The following is an 11,693-nucleotide window of genomic DNA, read 5'->3' on the forward strand; positions in this document are numbered from 1 at the left end:
TCTTTCTGCAGTTGGATCCCTTGGTGTAGCCACAAGAACTGAAAGGATAGGACGTGAAATCGGAAATAAAAGACGGGGGGAGAAAGAGAGAAGTGTTTTTTTTTTTTTTTTTTAAGCTATTTAAGGCAAAAGAATCAAACCGAAGCCTGCAGTCTTAGAAGTGCCTGCGAGGCAGCCCCGCGGAGCAGAAATGCCCTGCTTCCCTCTCCGCCCGGCGTCTCCGTCCCAGGAGCCTGGCTGCATTTTTGCAAGGCAGAAGCTCGGAGAGGGGAAGGAGACGGTGCAAAGCCGGGGCTTGGAGGGGAGGAAGAGGAAGAGGAGGAAGGTTTCGAGACGGGCTCGGAGAGGGAGAGGAAAGAGAAAAGTCCAGTACATACAGCTTGATGAGTCCACCAGCCCCCAGCCTCCGCTTCTCTCTCTCTCTCCCTCCTAAGCCAAAAAGGAAATGCGGTTCTTTTTTTTGCAGAATCAGAAAACGAACCGTCAGGAAGTTGGCAAAATCTCTAACTAAACAGCCCGTCGAGGAAAGGCAGCAGCGGCCGCGCGGGGAGGGGAACGGGGCTGGCGGGCGGGCGCGCAACCCCGCGCAGCCCCGCGCAGCGCCCGGCCGGCTCGGGCCGCGCATGTCCCGCCCGATTTTGCTCCTTTTCAGCCCAGCAAAGGCAGGGGCGGCCGGGATCGGGGCGGGAGGCGGCACCTGCCCCCGCGGAACCCCGCAGCCCGCTCCGGGGCAGCGGCAGCCCGTGCGCCCCCGCGGAGCTGCCGCCGCCGCCGCGCTGCGCAGGGGCGGCTCGGCGCAGGGCGTGCGGCAACGCGCTGCGCGCAAGGCTGAGCGCCGGGGCGAGGCTTTTCGGTGCGCGCCTGTCGCCGCTGCATCCTCCGCAGCTTTCCGCAACGGGCTTGCTTTTCCCTCCCCCTTTTTTCTTCCCGTTTCGAAATGGGGATTTCTGCCTGCTGGCACGGGCCGAACGACTCCCCCCACCCTTGCGTAAAACAAACAAATACAGGAATAAATAAAAGCTACGCGAGCGAAAGCGGCGAGCGCAGAAAGCGCGGAGGCAGCGCGCTGCCGCCCGCCGCGGCGAGCACCGGGCGGCTCCGGGCAGCGGCGGCTCAGCACCGCCGCGGGTGGCGATTGCCTCCTTTAGCCTCCTTTGCGCAGCCAAACGTCCCCGGCCGGGCAAGGTAACGCGCTGAATCCCGCAGCGGGGTTTTCTGCGGGGGGGCCGTGCCGGAGGGTTCGGGGGGGGGGGCTGCGGCCTCCCCCCCGCCGCCCCCCCCCTTCCCGGGCGGGCCGGGGCCGGGGCCGGGGCCGGGGTTGCCCTGGGCGAGGCGGGCGCGGGGAGCCGCAGCGCCGAGAAACGCGGCGCAGCGCTCCGGGGTCACTGCTAAAAGCAACACGACTTCGTGTTTTTTAATAAAGCCTGTTCTCTTGCAAGCTGGCTGCCTTCCACCCACCCCACGGATGAGCTGGCTCTGTAAACACTGAATAGAAGATTAACACTGCTGTTATAACCTCATAGAGAGATGCGGGCCTTAGGAAAGCTTTCGCTGCCGCTGATCTAGGGGGCTTCACAAAAGCCCTTTTGTTTTAAGTGGGACAAGGAGGGCGCCCGGGGCGTCCTGCCCCGCTCCCCGCGCCTCCGCGCTGCCCCGCGGCCCCTCTCCGGCAGCGCCGCGTGTCCCCGACCGCCGGCGGCACGGCGGACTGTTCGTGCGTGGTGTCTTTAACGCGGCAGCCGAGACGAGCTCCTAACGAATGGCAGAGGTGGCTGCCGGCGAGGTTTTGCGGCAGACAGCGGCCTGATGAAGCAAGAGCTCCTCGCTGATCGCTTGTGTCTCCGGGAGGGAGGGGGGGGCGGGTAAATATCGCTAGCTCCAAGCGGGAGTGCGGGTGTTTTATTGCAGACCCGCGGTGCAAAGGTGCTGCTCTTCAGCCAGCAGAGACCGGGGCGAAAAATATTTGGCCAAAAGGCCCGGCCTGGGTGAAAACTGCGGAGCCGCCGCAGCCTCCCACCCCTCCCTGGCACCTTCTTGCTCGCACTAGCTGAACCCCCAGAGAGAAGCTTTTATTTAGCCAAAAATAGGCTGAAATAATAGCAACCAGAAAAAAAAAAAAAAGGCAGTTCTGCTTTCCCTCCCTCCGCAAGCAAGACCTTTGCATAGCAAAATGCCTCCTTGGGTAAGGATTTTTTCCCCCATATAGTTTTAGCCTCTCGAGTCCTTTTGCTAAATCCCTCCTTTAATGCACGATACGTTTTTTTTCCCTTTCGCCCTTTCCCAAGAATACTGACATTAGCACACTTTATGATATGATAACTTGAATTTATTACAGCTCCTAAGACCGAGATAATTGGGTATTTAAAAGCAATGTAAAATCAGAATAAAACAGCAGATCTGTGTGGAAGAACCCGGAAAGCCATCAGACAAAACAAACTGCAGCACGATGGGCTTTCCCTCCATGAGACACTACAGCTTGCTGCTATGGACACTTCGGAGACCTTTGAAATCCCTTCATTAGCTATTTGATGCATTTGACATCCGAGCTCATTGTACCCCCGGGGCGCCCCAAACCTTGAAAACTAGATTTTATTAACCTAATAAATTGCACGCATACAAAATGCGGGGGAAAATTGAAGAATCGAGAAAGGCAAGAAACTGCAGCGAGTTTCTGGAGATTTTGTTTAATGCTGGATAGAGGAGGCAAACTATTTATTTGCCCGAATAAGATCTTTTTTTTTTTCTGCTCAGACAATCAGTTTTATGGCGAAATTGCTCAAAAAATGCAACCGAGCATTCATTTACCTGTATAATTGGCAAGCTGTCTTCGTTTCCATCTGTACGATATACTTCCCCTCTTCCTTAATTCCTGTATTATGCAATAACTCAGTCATTTTTAGGAACAAAGGGCAAATATAATGAGAAACATTACAGCAGGAGTGTGCGTTTTCTGCCCGCTAGCAGAGCGGTTTGCATGCCATATATTTCGTTTCCAGCCAAAACTAACGATCTTAATGGCTTGCACGATGGAGAAGGACAAGTTTACAGTGTGGACATTGTCGACCGGCCTCTCGGCCACGAAGCCCGGCCGGGCAGGGTCCGCAGCCGCTTTTAGTGGCCCGGCGCGAGAAAGCCTTGTTTCGGGCCAGCTGCCCACTAAAAGCCCCGTTTCCAACCCAAATGCCGTGCCGGGCTCAGCCAGGCCGGCGGTGTGCTCTCAGGCATGCTCCCAGCCGCAAATAAGCGGGACTGTTCTCACCGCAATTGAGGCACAAGTGCCATAAACCTAGTAGCCATTAGCAATCGGTTAATAAGTGTGCGGACTGTAAAGCTAAGTGTTGCATCCTTTAGATAAGGGCTTATCTATCCGGCCATTAAACCCACAGTTGCCTCTTTAGCATGTAGAGAGGCTGAGGCTGTTGACCCCTATAGGAAAATATTTATCTAGTCCCTTTCAGACAGAAGAACTTAATCCAGTCCAACCTGACCAGCCCGGAGAAACCTATTTCTTGTTTCTGTTTGTGGATTGCAAGGCTGTGCATTTTAAGGCTTTGGGCTTGTTGGTTCTCATAGCAGAAATAAACGACTATTTGCATGGAGTCATATAGGTCTTAATATACTGTGTCTTTTCTGTGATTTTTTTCTTGATAAAATTCAACATTTGACCACATATATAGGTCGTTGATGAAGCAAGCTTTATATATATATTCCAGACAAATGCATATTGGAAAAGAGGACCCAATCTTGCCAGCTCTTGCTGAGCCTGAAGCACAGTTTCTGGTCCACATGGTCCGGCTAAGCCCACAGCAAAGCCAGCAGCAGCTCTCCCATGGGTTTGAGCATCACCTGGATTGGGCCCTGCAGGAAGGCAGGTCATGCAAACAGCCTGAGGGAAATAACTCTGAACTGGCTGGTGTACATGGATTAGATTAATGAGAATACAACATAGATTAACGAGAATTAACAAGATCTAGGTCCTGTATCCCCAGTCTTTCTCTTTAGCGCAATTATATCCTTCTATTTAAGGAGCTCCTCATGCAGCTTGGATTGCCAGGTACAAGAGTGCCTGAACACAAGACTTTCTTTAAAGCAACAACAACAGCAGCAAAAGCTGTTCTAGGATGCAACTTGAATGATGTCCTGTTATTATTCCTAGGTCTTACATAATACCTCTAAATTTCAAAGCTTTTTATAAAAATTGGTAGCATTTATTTTTGTTTTTATAGGTGAGGAAGCTAAGGCACTGGGAAGAAAGAGGCCTTTCCAAGATGCGATTTCAGTGGTAAAGCCCAGAATTAAACTGTGAGCTATTTGCACCCCAGCTTGGCATGCTCACCCCAATGCTATGTTGTCTTTCAGGTAAGAGCCTCTGTCAGATTCTTACTGAAATCAATAAAAATTTTAGCATTGCCTTCTAAAAAAAAATAAAAAGAAAGAAAAAAAGGAAGAAAAGAAAAGAAAAGGCTAACAAGGATATTGGTAAATGATCACTTACTATCGATCCTTTCTGAACAGCTCTCCCTTCTATAACATAAGCAAATCTGCTTGCCCCATATGGGGCCCGGCATTCAAGGTGGGGGACTGCTGAAAAATAGGAGTATTGGTATGACTCTGTCCAGAAGAAAGTAAAATAATCAGAAGACGACAGTTGCAATCTGAACCCTTTCTTTCAGTTTACACTGCACATTTTTAGAACAGCACCCTTTTTGATCCGCCTATAAAATCCTAATATACTACAGTTCAGCTGGCAGCAGAATGTATAAGAACAGTAGACTGAATTATCCATGTGAAAGCCAGGTCATAACTTTCCCTAATATGACACACTCAAAGTTCAGGGCTGAGAAATGAAAGGAATCTCACATGCCTTAACTTAATCCCAATATAACAGAGCCAGATTAGAAAGAAAGAAGGTTTTTCTCAATACTTGGCAGCTCTGAGGATAAGGCTGTGAATATTGTCTCACTATCTTCCTATCCTCATGAAGAGACTAAAATCCAATGCCCCAGAAAGCAGGGGGAGTTTTGCCACTGAATTAAGTGAGGAAAGATATTCTTAATAAAACAGCAGTATTCCATTCCTGTTCTTCTGGGCCAATTATTGTCCTGTGTTTGCAGTCTGCCTTGCTTCGGCAGTTGGTATTTCGGTGCGGAGTCTCATTAACTTTACCAGCATAGTCATGTAAGCAAGAACTGCAGCATCTGGGCAGAAGACACTGTCCTACCCCATGTGGGGCATCTTCACCCCCCACCAAGGGCAATGAGATTTGAGGGCACTGATATCTCTGCAGGAGAAGGCTTTTGGGGCCCAGCGCACAAGGGTGTCTTTGAGAGCTACAGCAGTTTAGGTGCCCAAAGGAAGGCCTAAATTTGCCCTCCTGTGCCTAAACCCGCAAATTATTGAAGTGCATTTAGCTTGGTCTTCCATGGGGTCCTATCCGTTATCTCACCATGTTTGCCCAACACTCCCTTTGCGGTAAGCTGGATGATTGACGGCCAAGATTGAACAGCAATAGGTTTGCTGTCCTAAAATGTTATTCTTGAGGGCTTCTGACAGCTCCCTTCCGTGATCTCATAAAAAAACATCCCCCATTCTGCTCCTCTTCTGCATTTGGTCTTGGTAAAGGTGCTAAAAACCAAGCGAATGGGCCAATAAGTAGTTTATTGCCGTCACTCACTTGGGATCCACAGTGACCCTGAGTACCCCCTGCCTTGTAATCACATTAGATTGCACTAGCCCTCACCCTGCCACAGAAGGGTTTAACTATTTCATATATTTTTGTCCTTTCAAAATGGAAAAAAAAAAAAAAAAACCTACCAAGGTAAGACATACATTTTCCTGCCACCCAGTATTTCAAGCTATAATTGCTGACCTGTTGAGTGCAACTCAAGCTAGTAGTAATTCCAAAGGCTCCGGATGATTTTATGCTTTCTTCCTTTTTTTTTTTCTTGGTTTGTAATAAAAGTATTCAAAAAACTCAAACAAACCCAGGTTTTCGTAGCTAAACTTTTAAAAGACTAGCGAGGTTTATGAACAGCCAAAGGAACTAGCAAGGAAAAGAGATGAAAACACAGAAAGACCAAGCCGGCATTATTGTTCCTGTATGGGACCTTTTTTCCAATCATAGCTTATCAATATGAATCTAAAAGCAATTGCCCCCTTCATAATCAATGGCTTTTCATTAGGATAAATTTCTGAACCGGTCTCTCCTTTCCTTTGCACACTGTCTGACAGCTCCGGGTGGGTTATGACCTGGAGGTCGGGTTGCAAGCGGCATCAGCCAAGACGGCTCCGGCTCCGCTCCACCTGCCAAGGGCAGCGTGTCCGGGCCGGGCGCAGCGGCTGCGCCTTGCAGCTGCGCTTCTCTCCGAGCAATTCCCTCTAGTGGAGTCTGGGTGCATTTTCCCTTAGTTAAAAGTGGGAAGAGGAGTTTTATATGCAACTTCCATTTTCAAGAAGCATACTGCTGAAGAGATCTGCAGAACTTTTCTCTCCTTACTATTTTATCCAGTGCATAGGCTCTGAGCTGGCATTTTGAGAGAGGGATCTAAAAAACACGGGGAAGGGAAGGGCCCCCTCTAAAGCAAACACCTTTTTGCCGTGTGGGAAGAAAGCTAAAAATCTTTTCCATTTTCCAGGCATGAAAAGGCGGAGAGAATTGCAGCCTAAAGCAAAGGACTACAAATTGCTTAATTTATTTTGGATGTATCTTATAACTTTATGGATCTTATTAAAAGTAATCTCCCTAAAATAATTCCTAGGATGAACGCTCATTTTGTGGGGGATATATTATAATAAAATAGTCTTGTAAATAGAACCAGTTCCAGTCTTCAGGGGTCTGAAATTTAAACAATGAATGAAAAAAAAGATGAAACATTTCCAATTTGCTCTTTACAATCATCATACTGATGTTTAAATAGGTCATTGTTTTTTTTAAAAAAAGTATATAAAGTTTTAAATATTCTGCCCAGATTTTAAACAATGATAGTGACAGCACTTGGTTATAAAAAGGAAATCCAGCACTGAGTGAAGTGTTTATATTGTGCATTAAAATTTCAAACGGCCACTTTTTAATCCAGAATTGCCTCAGATTTTACTTTAATTACTGTAAATTGCATCTGTGTCAGATCTAGGGAAGCAGAGCCCAGAACTGAGCATTAATAACGCACAGCGGAGGGAGGGAGAGAGGACAAAGAAATTGCTCGCATTTGGGTCTCAGGGAGCAATGCTACCCCCTCTCCGCTGCTCCCCAGCCCTCCCAGAGCTGCAAATTCCCCGGCTCCTGCGTATACGCAGGTAGCGCAGCTCCACAGCCAGGCAGCAGCGGTGACAGCTGGAGAAATGTCACTGCTGGATCGCTCCATGTCAGAAAGACACCGGCTTCACCCAAGATGTGAACCAGATGCAGATTTGGATATGCTTTTCCCGGGACCTTGGAAGTACTGAGATCTGGTTGTGCCTGCGTGGATGTTGTCTGGTTGTTTTTTTCGTTTTTTTTAGACTCGTTTTTCGGTTTCATTTACGGGTTAATGACGGCTGTGTCACCAGGAAAGCCGGCAGCCGCCCGCGGGGCACGTGTGGCATTTGTGGTACTCTGTCCATGGTACCTGCTCCGGGGAAGCCTAACATCTTCCCAGCACCCAAACCATTTGCTCACCCCGCGAGCACATGGCCTTAATTCCCCCCCCGAGCCCACACGAGGGACCAAATTCCAGTTTTATTGCTGCTGGGCTGGAGGTGTCCCGCTGAGAGCCAGCGCGGCCGGACCATGCGGAACGGCGGCCAGCATTTGATAACCCAACTCTCCTCCTCCCGGGCTCTTTGACCCGCTGAGCTGGGAAGGAAGGAGGCAAGGCATGGGCAGCTCGCCCTCCTTCCCAGCCTCCCTGCTGCGCCAGCTGAAGCTGTCTAGCAGCTCCAGCCTAAGGGAGCCTCTCAAAATAGTTGGACGCGCCGCGCTTGGACGCTGCGGGACAGTAGTGGCAGGAACGATGTGATATTATAACCACGTCGCAATGTGTTCGCAGGGGTCTCCGGTCTAAAGCAGCTCTCCATCTGCAGGCTTTTTGCGCTGAACGTTAGTATTTGTTTTATGCTTAGTTTATTTAACTGTAGGAAGAGAAAGCCAAGATGGTTGCCCATTATCAGAGGAGAAGGAACAGTGGCAGGAAACGAGGTCAGTGAAACTGCCCTGTTGTGCAGAGAAGAGGTTTTGTTCCTTAAGAAACTTCCACTGGAGAAAACAAGTATCCCAGGCAGCAGAGCTGCCGCCTTTGTTTTATCTCAGGCCCCCTTTTCGGCTTTTTTCTGTGGATCCAATTACCCTTCTCTGGGAACGAGCTGTGGCTCTAAATTAAATCAAACCATTTATTTGTCTGGGGCAGCTTGGCTAAGATACACCATGCGGTTTTCCAAGAAGTTGCTGCCATCCGAAAGTATGTGTTTGCAGTTGTCACTCCTCATCAAGAAGGAGGAGAAGCACGGGTGCCCGTGTCAGATTGGCATTTCTATCCATGGGCTTTTTTCTTTTTTTTTTCTCTCAAGGGAAATTCTTCCACCCAGGACTAGTCTTTTGTCTTTACTGATGTTTTTTTCCCTTCCTGTTTTTCTGAAACTGCATTCCTCTATGCTAGAGACATGCAAATCTCCAGCTATCCCAAAACCTCTTCTTCCTAGAGTCTGATTTCTTCCAGGTCTCTCAAAACACTCTGCAGTTGAGCCCTCAGAAGTGTGTTCTGGGGAAGAATCCCGTGAATTCACCTGTTTTCATTCCAGGGTGCAAGGAAGGCAGGAGGTTTCTATCCTACAGCCCTTTCCTTTTCCCAGAGAAACGTGGCCCACTTCGAGGCTGAAATAAGCCAGGACTCTGCATTTTTGCATTTATCTCCTAGATGTTTTGCTCCACTCCCCGTTCCATCGGGACTGCTTTATCCCCCATCCCCACAGGAAGAAAACTGTCTATAGTCTTGTTATCTCACCTTAGCTTATAGATGAGAGGAGCGAGAAGGGCTGTCACCGATCATTTTCCCAATGCACCCGCTCCCTTCAACCACTTAGTGCCTGTCCAACCCTCCTCCAAAGCACCTTCGCAGCAGAGATCCCAGAAACCACGTCAGAGGGCCACTCTGGGACTAAGAACTTCTACCTTTTCCCATGTATGCTTGTTTTTTAAAGGGGAACTCAGCCATGAGAGTGTTTGGGACCCCAAAGGTCAGGTTCATTTCCTGTTTCAAGTTTTGAAGGATTTTATTTTTTTATTTTTTTAATACACAGGCTGTAATACTGAGCTGCTGGAACAGCCATGGTGGCCTTTGGTCCTGGGGATGCAGAAAGGGTCTCATGAGACCCTCGTAAGAAGATTGGGACTGCCAGAGCACAAGCAACAGGCAACAAGCCTGCAGGAATTCAGGAATAGCAGAAAAGGGAAGCCTTTAAAGTTTGCAAAGGGCAAAGTAGAAGAATTCACTAAAGAATGGGAAGCCACGAAGTAAAGAAGGGGACATGTTATCGGAATCAGGCGCTGTGCATGCCACCAAATGAGCAGTCATAAATGAAGACTTTCAAAAGAATTTCCATTTTTGTCCACTTCTGTGTTTCCCAAGATCTCTTGAAAAAAGAAAGTGCTTCTGGGACAGATGGAGAGAGGTGGTCCAGAGAACAACTTTCCACTGAGCCAGACCCATCCTGAAGGCAAACTGATGAATCTGGATAAGAAGGAGATATACAACTGAAAGCGTTGTCCCTTTAGGAGGCAGCGCTCCAGAGCAATAGGGTAAATGTCATTAAGGCATAATATCCAGTTTTGCATGTACTTCTGCGTTCTGTCCTTTGCCTATTCCAGACTTCTTCAGCCTTGCAGAAATGCTCCCCCAGCAGGAGACCCCCCCCAGCCGCGGCCTCGCCACAGCCCCTGCTTTACACACGGTCCATTGTGCTGCTGTAAACACTGAGCAATGGCGAATTAGAGACACGTTTTGGAAATGGGCTCCTGCTTCTGTGTTAGGTTAATTAGTGGTTTGCTAGTATGTTAACTGTTCTGCACATTGACCTCAGGCTGGTTCGTCTCTAATGAACAAAAGCAGTTCTCCAGCAACAGGTAACCACTGATTTCTCAGGGACTATAACTTAACTAACAAGCATTGAGTTACTGAGTCTCCCATCTGGCCCAGAGGTGAGAAAATCCTTCTTAGGAAATTCACCCTCTTCATCCCCTAAGGAAAGAAGTTATTAGAATGATCTTTAGTCCAATTTAAAACCCAAAGCCTGGGATTGTTTAAAACCTTCCTTGTTTCTTCTCAGCAAACTCCCCCAAAGCTGAAGGGACTTTTTGGACCACAGTCTGACAGCTGCCAATTTTGTTTCCATGGTAAAGTTCATCACGAAAGAATTCACCTTTTGTAGGAAACTCCATTTTGATCAGGAAATGTATTTTTGCCAATGTTAAGTACAGCTAGACAGGCTCTTGTCAGGAAGTAGGATAGGGCCAGGCTGAAAACCCAAGACTTTTTCCCTTTCCTGTTAGGATGTCCTTGCATTGACAGGTTATAAAGCTGAATCGTGCTCCAAAAGAAAAAAAAAAAAAGCACGGAGACAGCTCTTGGGTGACCCAGTGGCCTGGCTCCTATTTTTCCACAGGATTTTGGAATAATTGCAAACATTGCCAACCTCTGCAAAAGCAATGCTGCAACTTGCAAGTAAAGCTGACTCCGTTCGCTGCCAGGAGTTTCGAGATGATCCCTGGAAACACATTTGGTTTTAATCAGGCCCCTGCACTGTGGAACATCCTGTTTGTCTACACTTATTATTACTGACAAATTATCCTCCTCCAAATCTCAGGGAGCATTCACTTTATCCTCACATTAAACCTGATTGGAAACAGTAGGTTTAATTGGACTCAGCATGAGGCCCAGTCGTAAACTGCACCAGTTCCTTTTTTTATTGTGGCATTCACTAGATGTGTGAAAATAGTATATTTTGTATACAGATCCCAATTTGCTACTGCGAGGGCTGTTAAAGACAGTGCCCAGATGCCCTGTGCTATGGGAGCAACCTTTGCCCACTCTCAGCGCACCCATGGCTGAAATGCCAGCGAGCTCACGTGCAAGGATCAGGGAAAGGTTTGCCATTCTCAGCAGTCTGTGTATATAATATATCATTCCAGAGGAAAGATCCTGGCCCAGGAAGTTTGCTTCCATCAGTAACCAATCACTGTAGTTTGCAGACTGGATTGCAAGGGTCTGCTCTGCTTCAGTCAAGGTCCAGGATCTGGGAGAGCCAGAGGATGAGGCAGTCTGGGGCACAGGGTACCATGTTCCCCTTGTCCAGCTTGCTGAGAAAGATAAGCATCATTTTCTTATGGTGTCATCAATTTGAGAATGTTTCCTAGGAAAAGCCTATTGCAGTAAGCAAAGCTGAGGGGTTAAAGGTACATGACTTTAGCACTTGTGGAGTTTGCGCTGGTGGCTGATTACACAGGAGACAAGATGAACCCCCTGGGTCTGCAGGGACATACCGCTGTTGAAGGGGCCCGGTCCCAGTGGGTTAGGTTACGTATCTGGCCAACGAAATCATTCCCTCTTTCCAGCACCACTGACTTGCTCTTGCCTGGGCTGAACCTCCAGCAGCTGCTCCTCTAGGCATGCATCTGAGGAGGGAGACTTGGGTGTTTCCAAATCAAAGTCTGGCGAGGTGTCATG

At 48.4% G+C, this 11,693-nt stretch overlaps 1 long non-coding RNA gene across 1 annotated transcript; it reads left to right on the forward strand.

The window, feature by feature from the left end:
• Nucleotides 1-1,075: 1,075 nt before the first annotated feature.
• On the forward strand, nt 1,076-9,710 carry LOC136992884 (uncharacterized). The gene is made up of 3 exons (XR_010885322.1): nt 1,076-1,185; nt 4,227-4,359; nt 9,271-9,710. It is a non-coding gene; the product is annotated as an uncharacterized lncRNA (long non-coding RNA).
• The last annotated feature ends 1,983 nt before the right edge of the window (nt 9,711-11,693 follow it).

Source organism: Apteryx mantelli, chromosome 10, assembly GCF_036417845.1.
Source record: "Apteryx mantelli isolate bAptMan1 chromosome 10, bAptMan1.hap1, whole genome shotgun sequence".
In the NCBI taxonomy this organism is placed as follows: Eukaryota; Metazoa; Chordata; class Aves; order Apterygiformes; family Apterygidae; genus Apteryx; species Apteryx mantelli.